Raw genomic sequence first — 26,833 nt, forward strand, 5'->3', positions numbered from 1 at the left:
TGGCTCTCAAGAATGCTTAAGGAAGTTTGCAAAAGGATATTTGAGGCAGTATATTGTATAGGGAAGTGAAATGTTGTAGATTTGCTAAATTAATATTTCTGAGTATTTTCACCTAGCATTAGGAATATTAGGTAGGTTTCCTTGCATAATGTTAGTAGATAGTTTACTAAGATGTTCCTTTTTTGTACTATAAGTGTTAATATAAAATGGTGGAATCCATTCACATTTATCACAAGTAGTCACAATAGAGCAGCATTTCCTACCTAACTTCTTGTGGGTTAACCACATCCAATAGTGCCCAAGAAAGCCCCTGGTGGTGCTCTGAGAACTATTTGTAATGTCTGGGATTTGAACTTGGTAGGGTCTGTTAATGCAAGACAAATCTCCTTAACTCCTGTACTATTTCTTCGACCCTACTGCCTAACTTTTGAAATGGTGCTGCATAGTAATGCAATATATTAGGATTATTTGGGCAGTTTTGTAGGTCTTTAGTTGCCTTTGACATTGGATTCTTGAATCTCCCATGTTTTTCATAGGTGCTGATACAATGTTTGTAGTTTGCCATTTTAACTTTTCTTCCAACTAATAATAAAAATAAACCCATTAAAACAACAACAACAACAAACCTCACCTGTATTTCTATGCATTTTGTCACCTGGTTCCCATGCATTTTCCCTAAACTAAAATAAGAGAGGTAGACAGGGTAACTTCTTCCTCAAATGAAATAGTCCCAAGATGCCCCAGTGACCAGTTTACAGAGTCTTGAGATATGCCATTGGCACTTCCCCTCAGTGGCTCCTAACTGGTCATCCAGATACCTCCAGCTTCATGAAAGAAGAGAATCACAAGCAACCCAGTCCTTTCAAGTACTCAGCTTTCCCCCTACCTCATTTATTCTTAATAAACACACTAAAAGATCACCAGGATCTCTCTTATGTCTCACCTCCTTTATATAAATGCATTTGGGAACAAATGAGAAAGAGGTTGAACAACTCTTGGGAAATTACTTATTATTTAGTACGTACATGCTCCTGGAAAGCAGGTATCACCAAAGGGCTTTGTTTTTCTTCTAAAGTTCACCCATTTGTGCTAAGACGATCTAAGTATCAGGATTCCTTCACCTTTTTTTATTTCTGGACTTTAGCTTGATGGCTTCTTTGCCTTTATGTAAGTTTAGCTAAAAAGAGTCTGGCAGTGAGGTCAAGTCTTTTGAACCTTTGATACTAGCTGGATCTATAGCTTTAAGCAGTAATTTAACCTTTTCAAGCCTCTGTCTTATTTATAACTTTAAAATAATCTTTGCTTGAAATCAAGGGCTTTTTCATAGACATCCAGTCATGGTTTCTGCTATAACAGTTCTTTCTACCAATAAATGCAATGGATAAATCCTTGTCAAGACATTTAGTCCATCTTTACAGGCAACATTACATGGTAAAACACAAGAATCAGTCATGATCCTATGATAGCATGTGTTCTGAAGAACAAGGAGGAACTTGGTTCCAAGGTATTTAGCAGTGAATAAGTACCAACTGAAGAACAGAAATCACACTTGCCTGTCTTTGTAAAGGCACAAAAATGCATACAATTATAAAAAGACTTACATTGAAATTTTATTTAGAAAGGAATTTTAGGATAGTTGTAGCTTATCAACATATTACCAAGAGACAGCTGTACATCTATCACTTATCACTGCCAAGGAGTGACATTTCAAAAGATTTGCATGAAGGTGATGTGGAGTTAAAATTGTGACAAACAGAATTGCAGGTACTGTGCATAGATATCACTCTTTGCCTAACATTGGTGATTAGGAGAATGCTGATTTTGAGGGTGAGATTAGGGAAAAGAAAGTTTTGTGTTTGTATGTGTCTTTCCTTCATATCCAGTGTAGGCATCCCCCACCCCCTATTTGAAATTTGTCTTTCAGTGTTTCTCTACTTATGGTAGAGTGTAGGCAACTTTCAAATTTTTAAAACAATTTTATTTTATTGGAATTTTTATGATATATAAAGTCCTTCATAGCTGAATTTTAGATATACAGTGAATCAGAGCCATTCTCACCACCAGTGTTGACCTCCCTCCACCACCAATGTTCCCAGAGTACTTCCTATACCGCCACCCTTTGCCCTGCTGGCCTGCCAGTATAACAGGCCCATTGAAGTTTAGATTGTTATCATTTGGGTCTCTTGATTCTATTGTTTTTGACTTTAGCTTTTTTTCTTTGCTTCTTAATTTTATTTTTAAAAAGTGCAGAAATATGAGGTAAAACAAAATAATCTATGTCCCAAGGTTTTATGAAAAAAAGGTGGGAGCCCCCATTTCGAAGATAAAAAAAGAAGAAAGAAAAAACAAATGAAGGGGCAGCAGGTTTTTATTTATTTATTTATTTATTTAATTTTTTGCATAGGTACAGCAAAAGTTGAGGAAAATAGAAAGGAAAAACCTTTGGCTTAAAAACAGGGAGACCCTACCCATGAAGAATCCTGCCATAAGCATCTGGGCATACTGAGTTGTCTAACATCAAAGTCTTTATTCATGGTCCCAGTAAAAGTTCTCTTCAATCATCTTTGTCGAAGTAGGGTGAAAAGGGTTAAATATGGAGAAATAACAGGTTGGGGTGAGAGAATGAAAGGATAGAAAATGATTTGTAAAATGGTAATCAGGAGAGAGAGAGTGAGAGAGAGAGAAAGAGAGAGAGAAAGAGAGAGAAGGGTTATATATAATGGAGAACTATATAAAACATAGACAGACATTATATACATTACAGATGGACATTAGACAGACATAGAGGTGGCCAGCATATACATTCATGCAAACATAGACAATGAAGATCAATCCATAGGTTTCAGTTGGAAAACTGACCCAGGTATGTCATTCTTGTGCAGGGGCCATGCTAATCTTCTCTGTATTGTTCTAATTTTAGTATATGTACTGCCAAAGCAAGTACTCAACTTGGTTTTTATTCTTGTTGTTGCTGTTTATTTTAATGAATGAAAACATAAAAACACAAGAACTAAAGACCAACAAACATACTTATCAACATCAGCAACTACTCTCCATGTGATTTAGCCATGTGGGCATATGTCATATGAACCTTTGACAATGGTTCCTGGTTTATGGGTTCTTCATGGCTCTTTTGTTCCTTCTTAGAAAATTAGCTTTGACATAGATTTTATTCTCATCAGCTCCTTGCTGATTAGAATTTCAAATGGATTTGCTGTTTTGTGTGAACTAGGATTCAGATATTCCAAGAAATGAATGTGTTCTCCCACTGAATTTCTGTCTAAGGATTCTTTAAGTTTTCAAGTTTTTAAGTAGACTAGCTGTCCTTTCACCTGGGAGGAGAGTGCTTCTGAGCACAGGGAACCTGGAGTTTGCAAATAAATTGGCCTGCACTTGAATAGTTGCTTAAATTAAGATCTTAAATTTATCTTCACAAATATGTAGCAAAAGAACAGACTCGAAGATAATCCTTAGATATTTAAGCTTCATAGCTTTACATATCTTTAATTATAGAAAGGAATCCAGAAGTACTTTTGAGAAGAAAATAGTCACAAAAAAGTGTTTGAAAACACTTCCATGTGTATTCAATGTGTATTATTGGGAAAAAATATACTAGTATTTATAGAGAAAAAGGATATGGGTAAACTGGGTAAAATCGAGTCAGTGTTATTGGATAGGATTTATAGAGTATTTATAGAGAAAAAGGATATGGGTAAACTGGGTAAAATAGAGTCAGTGTTATTGGATAGGATTAGATTCTTAGTGGTTTATCATGTATATATGAAACTACATATTGTTAGGTTCTAATGCTCAATAAAATAATATTTAATTAAATGCTTGCACTAGACCTAGTTGTTTTTATTTTTTTTATTTTTTATTTATTTATTTATTTATTTATTTATTTTTTTACCTTTCCTACTCTGTAAAAGCTAACTTTTCCTCAGAAGCACTTGCCGGTTATTTCTTCAAAAGACTAACTCTCATGATAATTTTTACTGATCAAATGGTACAGAATTGAATTTGAAAATGACAGCTAAATTTAGCGAAGGTCATCAGAGAATGGGGAAAGTTTAATTTGGTTTGAAAATATTGTAGGATTTTTGGGGTGGGACAAAGGACACGAAGGAGAAGGACATTTTAGCTCTAGGTTGGAGAAATCATCCTAACAAATGATGATAGCTACAAAGGCTCCATGTTTAGTCAGGAATACTGCACAGTCTGTGAACTCTGAGTACAAGGCAGAAGTGTGCTGTGTAGTTGAAGCCTTATGTTCTACATTACTATTCTTAACATTATTTTGTAAACATTGGACTGAAATCATCTTTTCAGAAACCAGCACATTAACATGCCTATAGTTTAGAAAAGAAATTCAAGTTTGAAGGATGGTGAGAGAAAAGAAGAAGAGAACGTGACCTCTAATGCTATTACAGTGACAGAAATTTTGGCATTGGAATGATTGCAAGGAGCTGTAACAGTAATGGATAAAGTGCTTACTTGTTTTTATTAAATCTCTAAAAAGATTTTTCTAAGAGTACCTTGTTTGAAAGAAAAGGGTAATTTTAGGCTTGGGCCCTGTGTAGACTGAGAAGTTTTTCTCTGTAGAAAAATAGAGCTGCCATTCCAAATTCTTGTGTGATCTCATCTTTGTTTCTCAGATCTTAGAATTCAAGTTTACATGAAAACTTGGGAATCAGGCATTGGAACAGAGAGTTTGAGAGGTTTGGAGAGCTAAGGGTGCCGAAATGGAAGATCTTCTTTATTTGAGTTTTGGGAACACAACTGATTACCTCAGAACAGTTTCATTGGAGTCATCATTCTTGGGCATTAGTGAGACTCAGAAATTACCAAAAAGCCAGAAGTTTTGATTTGGGAATTTGGTCACTGGTTTCTAGGACTAGGTGAAAGTCTTCAGTGTGTTTTAATTGATGTCATTTCTGCTGCTGCTTTTGTTAACTTACAGTTGGTGATTTGTCTGCCAGACACTGGTTGGAAAGAGCTTGATGATCTTGTAAGTACTCTATGCCATTTCCCTAGTTTATACCACAGACAACTGGAATCTCAGAATGATAGAGTGCTTGCTCAGATGTCTAGAGCCACCGAGAGGTGCCCATTCTTGACCCTGTTTCATTCTGTCTTACTGCTAAGAATCGGCATCTTGGTAGAATTTGTCACTGGTAGGCAGAGAAACCATTGACGCAGGCTCATTTCTCCTCAATACCCTCAGCCACTGTATTTCTTTCTGGGGGAGGAGAGGTTGAAAGTTCTTTGTTTCAAGTTACAAGTCATGTAATACTATCTTGACCTCCCTGAATTTTTAATATTCTTTGAGACCGTAAGTGGCAAGGCTTCTCTTCACATCCAAGAGACCATCGCTGAGTGATTGTAGAGGAGTTTGGATTGCATGGAAGTCAGTTGCCTCAGGGAGGCATGAGAATCAAAGCAGTTAGTGTTTGGGGATTTAAGGAGTGATGACCATCCCAGAATACCATGCATAAGGAATGGAAGGGTACTAGTCCCACGTGGGGGAATTTTGGTTGAAAACAGTACTGATTTCACTATATGGCAGGTTATTTGTACTGTCTAAAAGGCATTGGGAGGAAATTATTAGGGCTGGGAATGGGGTCAGGAGTTTACCCAAGCTCTATGAAAGCTGCTTTATGGAGTAGGGGTGGGCAGAAAAATAGTACAGTGGGTAGGCTCATTGCCTTGTATGCATCCAACCCAGGTTCAATCCTTGGCACCTCATATGGACTCCTGACCACTGGCCGGAGAGGCAGGAGTGATACCTGTGTACAGAGGCAAGAGTAAGCTCTAAGCACCACTGGGTGTGATCCCAAAACAAAAGTAGTAAACAAATAGCTGAGCTATGAAGCAGTTAGGTGTAGATAGAAGAGTTGGTATAGAGAAGAGAGAGTTTATGGAAGGAAGAACTATTTACATCAGGGGCTGTTTATTTATGCTTCCAGAGGACATGGAGGGGGGAAAGAGGAAGATTTACCTATTTTGGAGATGACTCTTAATTGACGAGAATGATTTCAGAGGAGAATGAAAAAAGAGAGTAAAGTTGGCCAAAGAGGTGGGCCACAAAAATTGAAAAGAGGGGCCGGAGAGATAGCATGGAGGTAGGGTGTTTGCCTTGCCTGCAGAAGGACGGTGGTTCAAATCCCAGCATCCCATATGGTCCTCAGAGCCTGCCAGGAGCATTTCTGAGCTTAGAGCCAGGAGTAACCCCTGAGCATTGCCAAGTGTGACGCAAAAACAAAAACAAAAAAAAAATGAAAAGAGAGTTTGTATTTCCCTAACATCCCCAGAAAAAAAAATTCCAAATAAACTGAAAAACTTTGAAGCAAAAGGAGGAAAGTTTTTTTTTTTTTTTAAAGATTTCCAAAATTAATTTCCTCAAGTACTCTGAATAAGGAGTTCAAATGATCTGTTCCCAGGAATTACTTGGGATGTGAGACTATCATTGTATATCACAGAATACATATGTCTTTGTAGACCTGTGAAGTTATTAAGACAAAAAAATAGTAACAGAAGCTCTTCAAAGCCTCCTCCTCCGCTGCTTCAGGGCTTACATAGGAAATATTTCAATTTCCCTATTGTTGTTGCAACATGAGGGGGCTGGAAGACAAATTCCAGGAGGGGGCAGCAGCGCTATAAGAATTTAATTTGGTTATTTTCTTTATCTGTTCACTTGGCTTTTAAAAATCAAGCGATAATATGTTTTCTGTACCTATTACCTCCACTAATGAAAAAATAAGGCCCACAAAGCTATTTAATAATCTTACCGTTTGTTAATTTATTAGTCCCACATTACTAAACATAGCAATTATGGAAAATACAAAGGTGCTGCAAATTATCCTAATATATACTAGTCCTATATGGAAAATAATTGGTATGATCTCAGCCCTAATTCTATCCCATCTTTCTGTGTGTCTGGTACATAAGGAAATTCAGAAACAGGCTCCCAGCTTAGATAGCTTTTAAACTATCAATGGTAAGAAGATAGTACTAATTGGTCTCGTTGAAAGAATTTTTTACCACTTAAACATTATTATTATTTTTTTTTACAGAGCTCCGCCTGAATTTGAGGGGGGAAATAAAAGGCTAAAGCTTCCATGTTAAAAAATAATTTGACAATCTCACTGCAGATTCAACTTTTCTGAAAATGTAAATAGATTAAAATGTAGGCAGTGTTTTGCCATCTGTAATGAATTAGTGTCCCGTTCCTGCCAGCTGCTGCTGGAGTTCTGAAGCTGACTCAGGAGCTGAGCTGACTGCAGGGTTGCTGCAGAGAAACACCAGCACCTAGGCTTGAAAATGGGAAGGCAGGCAGGCGAGCTAGGTGCTAGGAGAGTCACTGCAGTGCTTTGAAGCTGCTGCGTCCATTCCCTTTGGCATGGGATAGGTTCTGCTCATCCTCTTGATGGGGATGTGGTGGGGGTGTGGCCTTGATACACTGGGGGTGTGGCCTCCACCTTTCTAGGTGTTGACTTGGAGACTGAAGTTACTGAGATGTAGAAAGCAGCTGTGGCTATCAGATCTTCTCTTATCCCATTAGATCTGTTTCACTCAAAAATGGTAATATTGATGTATTGCTAGGAGATCCTGTGCTTAAGATGAAACCCATTAAAATATTTTCTTATATATTTTTCTTTGGGGAGGGATTAGATTTGGGGGCCATACCATACCCTCTAGTGCTGAGGGTTTAGCTCTGATTTTGTGCTCAAGAGTTACCTATGATTGTGCTCTGTAAGTTTGAACCAGGATCTACTGCACATGAGCTGAACACACACATGCACACAAATACACACACATACACACACACACACACACACACACACACACACACAAATACCCTTCTCCCTTCTCTCACTCACTTGCTCATTCTCAATTTTGTTTGTTTGGGTTTTTTATTTGGGGGGGGTCACACCCAGCCCTGCTTAGGGGTTACTCCTGACTGAATGCTCAGAAATCGTTCCTGGCAGGCACAGGGAACCATATGAGATGCTGGGATTTGAACCACCGTCCCTCCTGGATTGGCTGCTTGCAAGACAAAAAAAAAAGCCCTACCACTGTACTATCTTTTCAGTCCACTCCCTCTCAGTTTTGAGCAGAGAGAAGATGATTTCTTGGAAAAACCTTGAAGTCACACCTATTCAAAGATGAATCCAGACTCTCACTTCTTTGGCCTGTTATCTTGTCAAACAAATCACTGAAATATTCTGAACCTTAACACCCTCATCCGTAAAAGGAACCTAGCTGCTTGGTAGATGTGATAAGACAATTGGCGCCAAGGCTGTTTCTAGAAGCCTGAACATGTGGGACTTGGGGGGGGGGGTCAGGCATCCCTGCGATCCAGTTAGATGCTCCTGCGTTTTTGAGGGAATGAGGTCTCTGCAGATAATGCATTAATTTTCCACACCATGCTAAGGTCTTGGATACCTCAAATAGTTATCAAGAAGCAAATGTGAGACTTAGCATTTGCTTCATGTCCAAATATCATATTTCTGTCACAGAGAAGAAATTGACTTTGTGGCTAGTTTGCTTTCATAATTTTCCCCTTTTGTGAAAAGGAGAGAGTTTTGGGTTATGTTTTGGTTTCTTCCAGATGAGAACCTTAGGAAATGAATCAGATGAAAACCCAGGACCTACTTGTCCTCCTAGCACCTTGACAATGCTTTTCTACATGTTGTCAGCCGAGTGGATTCAAATCTCATATGTTGAAGCTAAACCTCCCCTACCTCAGCACATGCTGTATTTGGAAACCAAATATTTAAAAGGAAAAATAAAATTAAAGACATTAAAAAATAATAAATATATAAATTAAAATGGGGCTGGAGAGATAGCGCAGCAGTAGGGCATTTTTCTTGTATGCAACTGATTTAAGATAGATGGTGGCTTGAATCCTGGCATTCATATTATTCCCCATGCCTACCAGGGGCAATTTCTGAGTACAGATCCAGAAGTAACCCTGAGTGCCGCCAGTGTGATCCCCTCAAAAGAAAACCTCCAAAATAAAATAAATAAAAATAAGGCATTAACCTTGGCCTTCATATACATATATATGTATGTATATATGATATATAGACATATATATATATATTTAAAGACATTTTGATGTCTGAAATTTTTCTGATGTCTTCCACAAGCTAAGTCCAATCTTTCCCTCCCTCATCGGCATAATGGAGAGCTCTGCGTCCGGCCCATAAATGTCTTGTTTTTTCCTCATTTTAAAAAGCACTATCAGTTTTGCAGCTTTTGCTTTCGTACCTCTAAGTAATAAAACAATTAGTTGAGAAATGTACCAATTACAGTGTGAATAGATACACGGATGTAGCCTACCTCTCTGCTTTCCATCTTCTTACAAATGAGACTTCTAGATATTATAAATTTACAGGTTAGTCAGGCCTGCTAAAAATCGATACCCTCAGCTCTGTTAACACATTTATTTAGAAGAGAGTGCAGGCTAGGAATTAGGAGACGTCATGGGGATCGGTGTAATTCTGTCTTCATAAGACTCATAGTATTGGAATGAAGTGGAGAGTAGGGATGATATTTGGAACTGCGGAGATTGGACCCATATTGACAGTGTGGTTAGGTCTGGGCTGTGAAAGGGTAGAGCACTTCCCTACAGGGGTTAATTAGGAGTACTTAGCCCCTAGAAAGTTTTGGGGCAGCCATTATCTCTCAGGTGTAGACAGAGCTATTCTTCAGCTATTGTATCAGCCCTGTGACTATGATCCCCATCAATGAGCCTGTGTCAGAAACAAACCCAGAAAGGTCTTTTGCCATCTCTAATCCCACAGGGACCTTCTGTCCTGGCAGTTGGTGGGGGCTTTTCTGAGTCTAAAATGGCTTCTCCTGCCCACACCATCACAGATGCTTCTGTTGTCCAACCCAGCTGACCTGGAATAAGTGTACCTCTGGGGCCATTATGTCGGCCGCCCTGAGCTCACTGCCCTGGGTCACTGATTTACTAGTGACTCATTGCTACTTATTCTGGCAGAGCCTGGCTGTGGCTTCCTCAGCTGCATTTCAATCCTGAACACAGAGAGGCTATTTGTAAGTCCAAGTCGGGCCTCACACTCTCACCGTGACCCATGTGTGACTCAAGCCTTGCTGTCCACTGCACACAGGTCAGTGCATTAGGTTCACTCTACTCCATGCTTCCTACCTTCTCTTAGAGGCCAGGCCTCTGATTCTTCTGTTTTAGTTCAGCCCCCAGTTTGCTGGAGTCTTTCAGACCTCCTGTTGGCGTATATTTGGACCATTGCAGCCTCAGTTTTCAGCATTAGTCCTGTAATTGACCCTACTTCCTGCCACTCTTTAATTTTTTTTGTTTGTTTTTGGTTTTTGGGTCACATCCGGCAGCACTCAGGGGTTACTCCGGGCTCTATGCTCAGAAATCACTCCTGGCAGGAACGGGGGACCATATGGGACGCTGGGATTCAAACCATACTTCTTCCGCATGCAAAGCAAACACCCTACCTCCACGCTATCTCTCCGGCCCTTCCCTGCCACTCTTGTCAAATTCACCTCCTTTTCCATAGATGCTCCAAGGTTTCCTGCAGCAAAGTGCTGGTTCTTTGCTGATCTGCTTTCCAATCTGCCTCCAGGCCATGTTGGTTTTGGAAACTTGCTGTGATTTCTCACTCTTTTCAGCCATCATGTTCCCCTGCCAGGTGCTATTATGGATTTTATGATTTCTTGCTTTTTTTCAGAATTATACATTCTACCAATATTTACTAGTTGGTAGTATCATCTGAACACTCCATTTAGGTCAGAAGAGCATCTTAGATGTGTAGGTTTTGGGTCACATTTTTGCTAGTAGGTTTGAGTGCGAACCCAGATGAGAAGTGAAAGCAGGAAGAAAGGTAAAGGCTGTGTGTATGTGCGTGCGTGCGTGCGTGCGTGCGTGCGTGCGTGTGTGTGTGTGTGTGTGTGTGTGTGTGTGTGTGTGTGTGTGTGTGTGTGTGTGATGGCATACCCAGCTGTGCTTAGGGCTTATTCTTGGCTCGGGGGGCACTCTTGGTTCTGATGATGCTTGGGGACCGTCAATGGTGTTCGGGCATTGACAGATTCCAGGCACTCATCTAAACCTCTGCACTCTCCGTGTCTCTATGTTCTTGGCTGCTAATCTGCATTTTCTTACCTCTCTTGCATTCCTTTCTGAGCTAACTTTGCTGGAGAGATCCCTCCCTACTCTTATTCCTTCATTCACACTTGTCCAAGCCTCCTTCTGGGGTGCTAGCATTTCAACGGCTTAGCCATTTCCGAACGAATCTCTCCCATTGGTGCTTGTTTCAGTGCTGAGAGGGCATCTGCCCAGACCTAGGACTGGGGTACTTGTGGGCCCTTCTGAGATAATTGATCAAGCCAGGCTCCCCCCACAGAGGTACAGACAGCACACTTTGCAAGTGAGAGGAAGGCTGGCATAAAGGGAAGCTCCTGAGCATTTTAGATGTTGAGGCTTCCTGACTGGGAAGAGAAGAATCCTCTTTATGCCTTCAACTGCTCCAGATGCTGCAGAAAACCAACTGTCTCAATAAATAATATTTTCTGCCCATTCAAACTATATACACTTTGGCGATCTTTATACCAAGTAACCTTTAAAGCAACGTTTTTGATGTCATTGTCCTCCCTTGTAGAACTAAAGAACCTGAGATTGACTCAAGCTATTCGAAACACCCATGCAAGTTGGAGGCCTGGAAGTGACTCCTTGTCTTGCTACCTGTCTCGACCTATGCCTTGTAACTTGTCTTTACCTTTTCTGTGCTTCCCAGATCTTTTCTCTTTCTAGGTTGCTGGTTCCATTTCAGGCAGTGACACCCCCCCCCCCCACACACACACACATTTTGCTGCCTACATTCTGGAGTAAGAGTGAGCAAATCTAGCCAACCCGAACTGATAGGTTGACCAGGTGCTTCAAAGCAGGACTTTCTGCTCATCCTCAGGTAAAGAGAGACTCTGACTGCTCATTTTTGAGCTGTGCTGTGGCATGCCAGGACAGACGACCTTTCCCTTTCTCTCTGCCTCTTTTCTGGTTTCTTAGCACTGTGCAGTCTGTGGCCCTCTGGCCTTTCTCCTATCTGGTCTGAGGGGCAGGATTGTCTGCCAGGCTCTTTCCTTCCTGTTCCTTTCCCACTTTAACAACATGTTTGGTTCACTCCAGTCACTGTTTTTATGTTTTCAGAGGCTGTGACTGTAATGGCTGTTAGTTTTAAAAATGCTTTTTTAGAAATAAATTCTATGTCTTTTATGTCACACATGGTGAAGCACTCAGGGGCATCTTTTCTCATGTTGAAATTTTTGGAAGTAATTCCCTTATGCATTAATATGAAGAAATTTGCCGCGGGCTCCAGAATACTTAGAATGGTGATGGGACTTGAGAGTGAAGAGTTCTACATGTTTTATGGCAGGTTTTATTTATTTTTATTTCTATTTTTTTAGACCTCAGCCAAAACACTAAGTTCTTTTATTTTTATAATATCCTAAGACCAAAGTATTGTCATACATTGTGGAACTGGCCTTTCTGTTATTTATTCATTACTCTGTGACTTGTCCTTTACTATTATATTATTACCCCCCCCATCTTTAAATTCATATATAATGTGGGGTCAAAGGTCAACCATTTAAAAGTCAGATAGCTGAGCTATATGTTAGAAAGGAGGGGAGTGATAAAAAAAAAGTCTCTTAAGGGCTTAAAAAAATATTCTACTCTCTTGGTAGTTAAGTGACTTCATAGCTGGCCTGGCCACTTGGGTTAATGAGAATTGGGGGTATTTAACTATTCTCTGTACAGTGGGGGAGAATATGCACACATACATACACATGCATATACATGCAATAATAATAGCTATAGTATGGTTTCCTTCCTACTGACTAAGCCTTTGTTCAAAATCTGAGTATTCACATAGTATAGTGATTCTCTTAAGTGTAACCCAAATTCATAGTGTCTCCCTCGGATGCTCTCTTAAGGAGCATGATAGTCATTTTAAGGGGCTTATTAAACACGTAAATTGCCAGGCCACTATCCTCAGTGTTGTGGTCCCATTAATGTGGAGTAGAGCTCAAGTTATTGGGGTTCTTTGGAGGGTCAAGGCACACCCAGCATTACTCAGGAACTATTCCTGCCTTGACACTCAGGAGTGAGCCCTAGAAGTGCTGTGGGGTTCAAGCTGGCTATGTGGCATGTAAGAAGTGCTTTATCCTCTGTACTATCTCTCCAACCTCAGAATTCAAATATTTTGTCTTTCTTTATTGGGCAGGAAGGCCAAAAGTTTTAATTTTTTAGAATAACATCATGGTTTTCCATGTTGTTCATAAGAGTTGTTACAGGCATTAAATGTTGAAACACCAGTCCCATCAGCAGTGTGATCATCTCTCCACCAGTGTCCCCAATTTCCTACCCACTATCCTAACCTGTCCCCATTGCAAGCACAAACAAATTTACTTCATGTTGTTTGTTATAACATAAAGGTGAATGGAACTGTCCAAAGTTAGATTAACAGGGATCAATTTGAAATAATTGTTATATCTCTCAATGGTTTTATTTATTATTTTGCCATAATAAGGAAATGAAGTTCTGATACACAGTCAAGTAGATAACTCTGAAAGTGTTATTCTAAGAAAAGTAACCAACACACAAAACACATGCATGATTCCTCTTGTATGAAATGTCTAGGATAGACATATTAAGATAGTAGATTGGGGGAGGGTAGAGCTATAGCACAGCTGTAGGTCGTTTGCCTTGCATGCATTCAACCATACGGACCCCAGTTTGATTCCTGACATTCCATCTGGTCCCCTGAGCTTGTCAGATCGATTTCTGAGCACAGAGCCAGGAGTAAGCCCCTGAGTGCTGCCACTGCCACCAGGTATGATGCAACCCCCACCAAAGGATGGTAGATTAGAGTTTACTAGGGCTTGAGGTGAAGAAAAGTTAATTATTGCTTAATTGAGATAAAAGTTTCTCTTGGGGGTGATGAAAAGTTTTGGAAATAGACACTGGTAATTATTGTCCAATATTGCAAATACCATAAATTTCACTAGATGCAAATTAAAATGAATTTGAAGCCTTGGATTTGGAAACATTATTTGTAAGTATAAATGCATTGTATTTATTTGGCTGAGGGTCATTTCAGTATATCAGAATTCTTTTTTTTTTGTTTGTTTGTTTTTTGTTTTTGGTTTTTGGTTTTTGGGCCACACTTGGCATTGCTCAGGGGTTATTCCTGGCTGTCTGCTCAGAAATAGCTCCTGGCAGGCACGGGGGACCATATGGGACACCGGGATTTGAACCAACCACCTTTGGTCCTGGATTGGCTGCCTGCAAGGCAAACGCCGCTGTGCTATCTCTCCGGGCCCGTATCAGAATTCTTAAAACTTGCTGTAATACATACCCCATTGGGTTTTTTTTTCTCTTTTTTTTTGTTTTTGTTTTTGTTTTTTGTTTGTTTGGGGGCCATACTCAGTGACACTAGGTTACTCCTGGCTATGCTCTCTGAAATCATTCCTGGCTTGGGCGACCATATGGGATGCCAGGGATCAAATCCAGGTCTGTCTTGGGTCAGCTGCCTGAAAGGCAAATACCCTACCACTGTGCTATTGCTTTGGCCATTGTTTTTTTCTTCCATGTTTCCCAATTAGCTGAGGAGCTGGAGAAAATAAAGGCTCTTTCAGTTTAAGAGACAAAGGTAAATTGCCTTGCCTATAGGTAACTCAAGTTCAATCCCTAGAATCACAGATGGCCCCTTGAACAATTCCAGGAGTAAGTCTTAAGAATTGCCAGGTGACCCACACCTATGGGCCCTTCAAAAAACAATGCTTAATGGAATACTATTGTGCCAGTAAGGTAAAATTGGGCTTTCTGGGACAAATTGGATAGATTCTGAGGTGGTTATGTTAAATGACATAATGAGTAAAGAGGTGAAAGACAGTCACTCGATAGTTTTATATATAAGTGGACTATCAGTAGCTAAAGAAAATTAAGTGGGCAAACAAACAAAAGTATCTTGTGGATTCTTTTTTTTTCGGGGGGGGGTCCACACCCGGCGGTGCTCAGGGGTTACTCCTGGTTGTCTGCTCAGAAATAGCTCCTGGCAGGCACGGGGGACCATATGGGACACCAGGATTTGAACCAACCACCTTGGGTCCTAGATAGGCTGCTTGCAAGGCAAACACCGCTGTGCTATCTCTACGGGCCCATCTTCTGGATTCTTATAGAACCACTGTCATGCTTCCTGGAGGAGAAGACATAGGGTAGGAGGAATGGGTGAAGGGTTCTTTTTGGTGGGTGCTTTTACTCAGATGTAAGCTGAACCCCTGAAATTGTATGTTATTGGTAACTAGCAATAAACTCATGTTTTAAAAAAAACAAAAAACAAAAATATGATCAATATTGTGAGTCATCGTGTAATTACAAAATCAAATTACTATGCAAATTCAGTGCCATACAAAATCCAATCAGATACATTCAGTACAATCACTATAATTGAGAAGATTGACAACGTTAAAATACTGGCAGGGTGCAGAGTGATGAACATTTTTAGATATTGTTTCTCAAAAATCACTACTCATGGAAAAGCCTGGCAGTTGTTTAACCTGCTTTAGGATCCAGAAATGCTATGCAGTGTTTAACAAGGGAATAAGAAAACAAATCAAGATTTGTAGAGGAATGATACTAGTCATTTTTTTTAATAGTAGCTCCAATATTGGGAGCATGTCCATCAGTATACAAGTGACTAAGAAAAGTCTTGTGTATTCACACAATGGCATATTCTTTCACAATTAGTAGGAATTCATTGCTTATATTTGGAATACCCCTCATTTCTTTCCATTTGTTCAAAGTTGTACATTAAAACACACCAGATGTCACAACTGAACAGAATGTCTCCAGACACCACAAAAAAGGACCTAGGGGAGAGTAAAAGAGCATGTACAGAGCCTATAGTTATTCTCATGACATTATGCTTTAAGGGCAGAGAAACCCTATATTTTTTAGGTCAAGGGAATTCCCTTTCTAATCTCCTCAATCTTTACTGTGCCTTTGCAAAAGAGTGGGGGGAAAAGGAAGCACATTATTTTTTCTTTTTCTTTTTTTTTTTTTTCGTTTTATTTCAGGCTCGTGATTATTGCATGGTTGTTATCTGTATTGCAATGATGTTTTTGGATTTTTTTTGTGGTAATTGTAGTTTTTGTTTTGTTTGTTTTTGTTTTCTTGTTTGTCTGTTCTTTAGTTTTCTTAAATATTTTTGTCTTTTTGTGATTTTTTTTCCTTATCCCCTCTCTTCTATTAAATTGATATTTATAACCCTCTAGGATGGACCCCTTCAGACTTTGTTGGTTGCTTGCTTTTTTTTTGTTTTTTTTTTTTCTTATTTGTTTTTTGTTTCTTTTTCTTTTTCTTTCCCTTCAAACAGAACCACATACCTTGAATCATCTTGTTCTGCCTCATAAATTGAGGGGGGGGGGGATGGATAGTACCAAGACCAAACAGTTGTATGAACATTGAGTAGAAATTAAAAAAAAAAAAAAGATCAGTCTTCAACACCAAATCCAAACCCTGACAACAGAATTGATACCCATTTTACAACAAACTAGACACAAAGGGCTCAATAAAGGAAGATATGGGATGCATGCTGGGTATAGGATTGAAGGGAGGACAACACTGGTAGTGGAAATGACCTGGGTTCAATGCCGCCATGTACCTAAAATATTATTGTGAAAGATTTGTAATCCACTTTGGTCACAATAAAAATTGTTAAAAAAAAAAAAAAAAACTTCGAATGTGATTCTTCTTATAGAGTACAGGAACAAATGAAATTAATCTTGGTGGGGTTTTTGCTTGTTTGTTTTTAGATTTTTGGGCCACACATGACAGTACTCAGGCTCCTGGCTCTATACTCTATACTCTATACTCAGGGATTATATCATGGTGGTGCTTGTGGGACCTTCTGAAATGCTATGTAGTGAACCTGCATAGACCAAATGAAAGACAATTTGCACCAGCTCCTGGTGAAATGAATATATGCTAGAAAATCTTTGATATTTGTCACCTTTGTGTTGGAGTTATGGAAGAGTGTTTGATGGGATATAGGTTCCCCTCCTTGAGTAGTGCTGATGTTCTATATTTTTCAGTAATTCATGTTATCCAAATGTTTGTTGAATTCCATTTTAGGTCTGTGCATTTGATTGTATTTAAAATTTGCATCAAAAGATAAACAACAGTTAGAGATATAAAAATGGAAAAAAAATAATTCTAAGCTTGGAAATAGAATCAGTGACCAAAACAGCTGTTTGTTTTCTGGGACTGTTCTCACTGGCCCTGGACAGTGCCAACTTAATGTTTGATAATATACTTCCCATGTCGGTTCATTGTCGATGCCTTAAACTCTTCTCTACATCTGGATGCTTCTTTCAACTCATCAAATTGTAGATTCTTAAGATTCACAGCCAGTGTACCTAAATAAAGGCTGTCCTTTCTCAACAGCTTACTTCCAGCTTTAAAGCACCTCCATGAAGAAGGGATAGTCAAAGCTCTATGTGGAAAACACATGTAATGAATCATTCCTTCCATTTTTAGGAATGTATCTAAAATTAGTGTGTTTTCAGTGTTTGTAGAATCATTGTTTCCCCTCTTGAACTATACATTGTAATTTGATTCATTCTGATGGAAAATAAGTACAGGTGATAATGAAATGTCTGGGGACAGTTGCAGGGTTTTCTTGACTGTTATCTCAAATGTTTCCCTAGTATTTCATGAAATAAAAATCGCTTAGGATGAGGGGAGTGGGATGAAGAGATAATCCAATGGGTAAGGTGCTTGCCTTACATGCAACAGACCTGGTTTTGATCCCCAGCATTCCATATGGTTCTCTGAAATGTCAGGAATGATTGCTGAATGCAGAGCCAGGATTAACTCCTGAGCACTGCTGGGTGTGGCCCCCAATCCAAAAACTAAAAAATAAAAATAAAAATCATATGAATGAATAGTACAGGGGCAATGCACTTTCCTGTACTCACCCAGGCTGTTTGATTCCAGATGGAGTCACATGGTTCTCCAAACACTATGAGGTGTGATTCCTGAACACAGAGCCAGAGCTGATCCCCTAGCACAACTGATGTGACCCCAGATTTTTTATGAAGGAAAGAAAAAGTCACTTGCTGTGTTTACTGCTAGTTTGGATCTTTTATTTTCCTACCCAGTAGGTCTGAGATCTTGTCTCGGTGGACACCATTGGCATTTGTGATTTTTTTTTTCCTTTCCTAAATCCGTCATCTGAGAAACAAGAAATTATGTTGCTTTTAGAGTCAAGGAAAAGATCCCAGACAGGACTTATTCCGTAAGTCATAGGGGTGATCTACTGTAGCTAAATAATTCAGCACAACTATAGAATGTAAAACTGAAAATAATATTGAAAACCTATTGAGTTGTGCAGTGGTCTTGTCCTTCTTCCACATGCTTTGTTTGCGTTACCTTCTTTTTATTCTCTGAAGAAACAGAGGTGATATTGTGGTAGTATAATGAGGTCCAGAAAGGCCAAATCCTCTGCTCACAGTCAAGCCTTAAATGCAGATATTCTCACCTCTGAGTGACACAGCTGCCATATGGTGAGCAGGATGACTGACTGCTTTCTCTGAAGGTCACAGTGATCTTCTCTGCTGGTGATTATTTGGGGAGGGGGTTTCACTATCATCATGGATTTAGAGTCCTTGATTTTTTGCACTTGAGGTCTTGGATGAGAGCAGGAAGACGCTGGAGGACTTTGCCAGGAGCTCCAATGTGGTCTTGTGGGGACAGCAGGCATGCCAACTGGCTTCATCAAAGTCATCAACATTGGCTGCGGAATGAGTGTGCAGGAAGTGGAGCCCATCCAGGTGCCAATCTAGTCTCTGCTGCCCACCCCTGCTTATTGCTTTCATGCTGTACATGAGGTGTGTCGCTTTTCCTGGCGTTTCTGCATCCATCCTTTTCACTTAACACCACAGTGATTATTTATGTGCATCATGCCTACAAAGAAATGTACCTGCACCATCACCTATGATGGCCTCATCTCAATAAGAGGCAGCTTCAGTGCTGAAGGCAGCATCTAGATACCTACTTTACTACACGTGGGAATTTAGTCAGAAAATTCACATGGTGAAACTTTCCGGGATTAAAGATGTGATGTCTTTGAAAAATGGTTTGGCATAATGTCTAAAAGGGAATAAAACTCGGGGAGAGAAGTAGAAGAGTATGAGAGAGAGGAGGATAGGAAGGAGAAAGGGAGAGAGAGGAAAGAGGGGGGAGAGGAGAAGAAAAGAGAAGTAAGTGGGAGAGAGGTCAGAGAATAAAGAAGAAAAATATCTGACCAGAGGCAGACAGGGGGAGGGTTGGAATGGCAACTGGGGACATCAGTGGTGGAAAGTATGCATAGTAAGGGCGTTGTACATTGTATGACTTGAAACCCAATCAAGAACAACTCTTTTTTTTTTTTTTTTTTTTGGTTTTTGGCCCACACCCAGGGGTTACTCCTGGCTGTCTGCTCAGAAATAGATCCTGGCAGGCACGGGGGACCATATGGGACACCGGGATTCGAACCAACCACCTTTGGTCCTGAATCGGCTGTTTGCAAGGCAAACGCCGCTGTGCTATCTCTCCGGGTCCAAGAACAACTCTTTAACTGAAAACGAAAAGCCCAACTGTTACATGATGAATAACCATGTAACCACATTGTTTAAATAAAGTCATTTTAAAAAAACTCACACAGACAGATAAAAAAAATGGTCAAGGTGAAGGTGGTGAGTAAGGGGGAGGAGGGAGGAGAGATATATGACAGCAGGGGACTTGAGAAATGACAATATTCCAAAGGCAATTGCAGCGTGTCAGTTAGAAAGTTTGCCAACCCTGAGATATGGACGCTCTAAAAATCTGAACATTGGTGGCTTTACATTTTATTTTTGGGAGAGATATGCTGATAAATGTCGTCTGTGTGGTCAAAATGATATGTTTATTGGGAAAACGACATATTTGGGTGTGTTTGAAAAATCTTACGTTGAGGGCCAAGGAGATAATATAATGGGTAAGGTTCTTGCTTTGCTTGTGGCAGAGTGAGGTGCAATTCCTAACACCCTACATGAGCCCCACAGGCATCATCCATGACCATAGAATCTGGAATAAGCCTTGAACATTGCCAAGTGTGGCCCCAAACAAAATAAATTGTCTTTGGGTGGTTGTGGGTGGGGTCCGTGTGACTGAGTGACCATGAAGCCATGAGAATTCATTACACTTGTATGTGATGGAAATTTTGAGTGATTGAAAAATGAAGCAGCATACACCTCCCAGCTAACTAAAGCAGTTCTTATTTTATTTTTTGCAACTTCATTATTGTTTTCATGACTCTCCCAGAGGTGCTGAATGCTTTTCTTGTTAGTGCTCAGGGCATCAAGAGATATGAGGGATCGAACCAGCTCTTGGGACCATCTCCCTGGTTGGTCCAGTTCTTACTTTCCACTTAATTTTCTCTAGCGACTGATCTCATTTTCTTCTTACTCAGATGTTTTAACCTGCTCAGATTTTGTTCCCAGAGTTTCCAACAGGATATTTCTAAGTACAATAAATTGGGAGGAAGCCATTGCCTTAAGCCCCTGTCATGGAGTCTGGGTCAGACTGGTTCAAATGAACCAATTCAGTAGCACCCAAATTACCTGCCAGAGAACCTCCTGGTCTCCCAACCCACTAAACATCTGCTCCAGGCTCTGGTCATGAAGGTCAGGTTTATGGATCTCTCTGGGGTGCATTTGCTGAAGCCAGGTACAGAACCGGGCACTTCTTTCTCCTGCACCTGCTCTCCTCAGGTGAGCAGAAACAGCTGTTGCAGGCAGAATAGCTTCACCCCTGGAGGTGGATCTGGAATGTTCCCAAATCTCTAATTGTTGTTGTTGTTGTTGTTGTTATTGTACAATCTCAGTTTTCATCGTTGCTTTTTTTCTTTCTTGCATCATGATGAAGCACATTAGGATGTCTTGATAAGGGCCAAAAAGCTTTGGGATTTTGACTGGAGTCAGTAAAATGATGATGAATCATTTGCTGGTGGCTCTGCACGCCATTTAGAGCTCGCTGGCTGCCAGGAGGTACTTATTGACCCTCGCTTGCCTCTGAGCCAAAAATGAACAATAGCTTTCATCCACCTGCCTCCCCTTTGTTGGGACTGAATGACTGCACACGTGTTCAGTTGAGCTCTCAGACCTGTAGTAACTGTTTTCCAGTAATCCCCATGAGGAGTAATAGATACACTAGATGTTCCATAGGACATTAGGAGTGAATTGTCGCAATGGAGGGAGCCCAATCCTGGATTGTAAAATTTCAAGTGTCTTGGCCTTGTTGTCTGATTATGGCTATGTTCATAGCGGCCTTTGAACATTAAAACACAGTTCTAATGTTCTTTCGTATACTCTTTTCTCTCTGCTATAACGGTTAGGCTTTTGACTTTTGCAGGCAGATGCATCATTGTTTTCCTACTGGCTGACTCTCAATGACTTTGAATAAGTTACTTAACGTCTCTATTCTCTGTTGCTTGTCTGTCTAATGAGGAGAATGACACAGCTCAGATCCCAGAGTTATAGTGGGAGTCAAAGGAGAACATGCATCCTGAGGACTTGGCAATGGGTCTGATAGAGGAAGTGGTAAAGAGGCAAAGAAGAGGAGGAGGAGAAGGAGGAGTGTAAGTGGGGTGTGAGTAGAAAAATTGGGTACTTAACTCTGGACGTGTCTTACCAGATCAGAAATTATTATTTCATATGAACAATACCGTGCATGTCAAAGCATCCAACTCGTGTGATTACAAGGGAAATATAAATACATGGGAAAGAAACATGCTTCGAACTTTTTGACATGTAATTGCATGCTAAATACATTTTAGTCATGGAGACAATGGAGAATGAGTTGTTGTCAGGATTATGGTAGTTCATTTGCTTTTTTGGCTGCCTACTCATTATCTAAAATGTTATTTTGAAGTCAGTCTGATGCAGTAATTCCCAGTTCAACATATTTTTGACTGCAACTATTTGGTTCTTTTGAAAAGTCAGCTTAGCTACTTATTAGTCATGGATTGCTCTGTAAATAGTAGCCATATTCAGAATTCTTTTATTCTTATATCATTCAGATCAGCATATCTCAAACTTAACGCTGATTGTGGCCCTGTCCCGACATTGTTTCCTTTCTTTGAGTACCCCTGTCTCAGAAGTTATCCACCAAATCTCATGCTGTGTTCCCCGTTTATGTGATTTCTTTTTTCTTTTCTTTTTTTTTTTTTTTTATGTGTCCCCTTGGAATATTCTGGGAGCTCACTGGAGCCCTGAGAGACCTGGTTGAGAAACACTGATTCTGACAGGCTTCTTCAATTAAAGGATACCTGTGGTGTCTATTTTTATAAAAGGATATAAATTGGGAGCATACTGATTTTCTGCTTCAACCTCTTGTACTTTCTCTGTTTGACATTAGGTGTATTTAGTCAATAAAGTTTTATTTAAATCATCCCGTGTGTGGTTTTCATCATCTTTTCCTTTGGATGCCACTGAGTGTCCATCTGTATGTCCATTATGACTTTCAACCCAAGGAAACTTTGTTCCACTTCTATGAGGTCAGACGAGTTTTTTTTTTTTTTTCCCCAAGTTTCTCAGTCTGTCCTCAGGGAATCTTGTTTCTTCCTGTAATTTACTTGTCATCTTCCTGGTTTGCTCAAAGCAGAATAAGGTCGAGGGCCTTATTCTATTTTCCTAGGCCTACTAGGCCCCACACTTCATTCAGCACAGAACTTTCTGAAAGGTCAAAGCACCTAGAGAGCAAATCTGACTTAAGTCCTCTTCCGGAGCAGCTGCATTTGTAGGGCTGCAGACTCCCAGCTCCAGCTGGAGGGCTGAGTGACAAGGTGGGCACAGTCAGTCCTCTTATGGGCTTATGGAATAGCCCTACTGGGACAGACCTCACATCTTGTCCTTTCTAACATGTAGTTGATAATTATTAAAAGGGTATCAGGGAACAATGTGTTTATGTCATAAATGCTTTTATGAGTCTTAAATTAAACCTTTCCTGTTTGTTTTAAAGAGGCTATCTCCTTCCCTCCTCTTGCTGTTTGGATATTTATTGACACTTCTCCTCTACACCACTGATGTACTCAGATTCCTTTTGCTCCTGCTCCTCATTGCTTCTCCTCTATCTCCTCTTCCCCCCTCATTTTTTTTCCTTCTTTGTACTTCTTGTTCCCACCCCCACCGACCATACTCTGGCACCAAGGGTAATCTAGGCATCCTCCCTTGCAAGTATTGGGAAGCCTTCAACCATCCAGAGAGGCTGAGTCAGGCATCAGCGGTGGACAGGAGTTTCTTTTTCACCACGTCACCACCAGCACTACTGTTTCAGACTTTTTGATATAGACTATTTTCACTGATGTAAAGTAATATCTTCCTGTCGTTTTAGTTTGCATTTCCCTGATGATAAATGATGAGAAAAGTTTCCATATGTTCTTGTTTCTCTTTATGTCAGACATTAAATACTACAGTTAAAGTTAAAATTCCCAGTGATCTTTTTCAGGCTTTATTTTCTTGCTCCCTCTTCTCATAGTTTTGCTGTTTCTGTAGAGCCACACCTGTGTGTATGTGTGTGTGTGTGTGTGTGTGTATTTTGTTAAGCATATAATTTTTTTAAGTGCTACTGAACTCTTTGAAAAAGTTGACCAGTCTGTTTTACTCAACGTTTTCTCTCATAAAGCTTTCCACGTTAACACTCATGTCTGTTCCACTTATTTTAATGGCTTTCTAGTATCCTATTATATGAATTTACAGTCTGTTCTTCCCTGTGGTGCTGGACACTTGGAGTCTTTCCAGTTGCGGGCTACAGACTGCAGTCAGCATCATCACCTGCTCTGCTTCCTTCCACGAATACAGATGAGGAGTATTAACTCCAGGTGAAATTTGGATGAATGGGTCTGGTCGCCCTCACTTTGCTGCCTGTTGTGGCCTAAATGTTCTCATACGCTCCCCCTCAGTGGTATTCCCATTTCTCACATCTACTTTCAGCGGTTTTCTTTGGAGATTAGATTCTAGATGGTCAGAAAGTGAGTTTCAATAAATATATATGTGGAAAATGATTATTTTGTGCTTTTTTTCCCCCCCTGCATAGGCACAGTAATTATTGGGGATATTGTAGAGGAAATTCCCTTGGCCTACAGTGGTCCTCAAACTATGGCCCGAGGACCACATATTGTATTTCTATCTGTTTTGTTTCTTCATTGCAAAATAAAATATATGCAGTGTGCATAAGAATTCGTTCCTAAGTTTTGTTTTTACTATAGTCAGACCCTCCAATGGTCTGAGGGACAGTGAACTGGCCCCCTGTTTAAAAATTTTGAGGACCCCTGGCAGGGTTTCTCCATCCCTGAAGTATATTGTCAGGGGATTAACTATAGACTCCTTGCATGATCATTTACTCTCCCCTCCGTGCTTTCGTGGTGTATGGAAGACTTCTGCTTCATCATGGATGGTAAAATCAGTCCTCTGTATCTAGAGATCTTGGTGGCTGTGCAGCTCAAGGAATGGAGCTTATGATGAAGGCTTTCTTTGTGGTTCTAGCAGTTCTGCTTCTTCAGTGTTGTTTTAATTCATCTTCTGTAGTTGGTGTTCTGGCCATTATGTTGCTCCTAGAATGGAGCCTGGGACAGAGTCTTTCGTTATGTTTCTGGAAGACCTGTTCCCTTGCAGTTGTCTCAGTCAGACCTTTGGAATTGGAGATCTTGTTTGTTGAACAGATTATAGACCAAAAGCTAGGTTAGAACTTTTTGTTATTGTTGTTGTTGTTGGTCCCAGGATGCATACTGTCTAGTCCTGGTTGCGACAACCAGTCATCTGTGTATGGCAATCTTGGTTTTTGCACAGATCAAAGGGTGACATGTCTTCTGATTTTGTCTTATCGTTGATGGTGAGAAAGGATAACTTGCTCTTAGATCTAGTTGTTCCCATTTCCTCTTTGTCGGTTATCAATGTAGAACTGGCATACCTTGGCGTCAGAGCAGTATTATGAATGCCCTGGAGGGGACTTGGTTCCTGGAGCTGTTGTGGAGAACTCTCGTTTCTATGCCTGTAATCCAGGAGTCAAGGCTGATGGTCGGTGCCTAGTTCCTGATTGATTGTTTTTTTTTGACGTCTTTATTTTGGTATAGATATTGAAGTTGATGTCTCCTTTTTTAATATATTATTTTATCTTATCTTTCTCGTTTTGCACTCTGGCATGATTTGAATTCAGAACTGAGACTATTGTGTGGTGCTTCTCTTTTTGCTCTAGGGCTTACTGGATATTTAATTTGACATTTATTTTTGTATTATTATGGTGTTTCAATTACCTTTTTTATGTCCTCTCTCAAACTGAGGCTGATAGCCAGTAGAAGGACTCCGCCCATTTCTGCATATTTTTATTAATTAATTTATTTATTTTAAAAAATTTTATTGCTTAATCTTTACCCCATTCTATTACCTTTCTTTCCCTCAAACAAAACCACATAATTCGATTTAGCTAGGCTAGCCTCTCAAATAGAGGGAGAAACAAGGGAGGGCACCAGGACCAAACAGATGTATGATCACTGATAGTAAGCTAGACAAACAGGAGACCTCCTACCCTAGCAGCCTGGGGGGTGATGGTGGGGGATATGGGTTGCAGAAAGAGAATGGGGAAGCGGGGAGGACAAATTTGGTGGTGGGTATTCTCCTGATTCAATGTTATTATGTACCTAAAATACTAATGTGTGAAAGATATGTAAGCCACTATGATCAAGATAAAAATTAAAAAAAAAAAAAGAAAGTGAGTTTCAAGAAATACACATGCTTCTGTATTTTTGTATTTAGATGCAGATAGACACATGCATTTGTCTGTGTGTGTGTATATGTCCGTATGTGTCTGTATTTAAGCACTGTGTTTATATCTATTATATGTCAGAATTTGCTGGCCACACCTGGTGGGGTGAAAGGCCTATAATTCCATCTGTTTAGTTTCTTTGGCTGCCACTACTCTTTGTTTATCTGTTTTGTTTTGGGCCACATCTGGCAGTGCTCAGGCTCTGCACTCCTGGCTCTGTACTCAGGAATCACTACTGATGGTCTCAGGGGATCATATATATGGGATGCCGATTATCAAACCTGGGTCTTCTGCCTACCAGGCAAGCTCCCTACCCACTGTGCTATTGCTCAACCCTGTAATTTGTTCAGTTTATTGGTTTTGATTTTGGGGTCACACCTGGTGGTGTTCAGGAGTTGCTCTTGGCTTTGTACTCAGGAATCAGTCCTATTAGGCTCAGAGACCATGTGGATGCTAGGGATCAAACCTGGGGTGACAACATACAAGGCAAATGCCCTACCTGCTGTGCTATTGGTCTGGCCTCTGGCTGCCACTGTTGGTGATGATTCCTGGCAAAGAAATTCTCTACTGGCTTCCCAGGACCATCTCCACAGTTGTGCTCAGTAGTTCCCAGCACACATCAGTGGCCTGCACTAGAAATAGCCCTAATTTTGACAGGAAATAACCACATTTTTTTTTTTTGGTTTTTCGGGCCACACCATTTGATGCTCAGGGGTTACTCCTGGCTAAGTGCTCAGAAATTGCCCCTGGCTTGGGGGGACCATATGGGATGCCGGAGGATCGAACCGCGGTCCTGATCCTTGGCTAGCGCTTGCAAGGCAGACACCTTACCTCTAGCGCCACCTCGCCGGCCCCAGAACCACATTTTTTGTTTGTTTGTTTGTTTGTTTGTTTGTTTTGGCCATACTGGCAGTGTTCAGGGATTACTCCTGGCTCTCAGGGGTT

General features: G+C 40.3%; 1 protein-coding gene and 1 non-coding gene across 2 annotated transcripts in view; one reads left to right on the forward strand and one right to left on the reverse strand.

The window, feature by feature from the left end:
- The window catches only part of CDKAL1 (CDK5 regulatory subunit associated protein 1 like 1), a 674,860-nt gene that overhangs the window by 330,944 nt on the left and 317,083 nt on the right, over positions 1-26,833 (forward strand). The gene's annotated exons all lie outside the window — the stretch shown is intronic.
- LOC125996790 (U6 spliceosomal RNA) lies at positions 2,838-2,944 on the reverse strand. The gene has a single exon (XR_007491468.1). It is a non-coding gene; the product is annotated as a U6 spliceosomal RNA (small nuclear RNA).

This window comes from Suncus etruscus, chromosome 18 (genome assembly GCF_024139225.1).
Source record: "Suncus etruscus isolate mSunEtr1 chromosome 18, mSunEtr1.pri.cur, whole genome shotgun sequence".
Lineage (NCBI taxonomy): Eukaryota > Metazoa > Chordata > Mammalia > Eulipotyphla > Soricidae > Suncus > Suncus etruscus.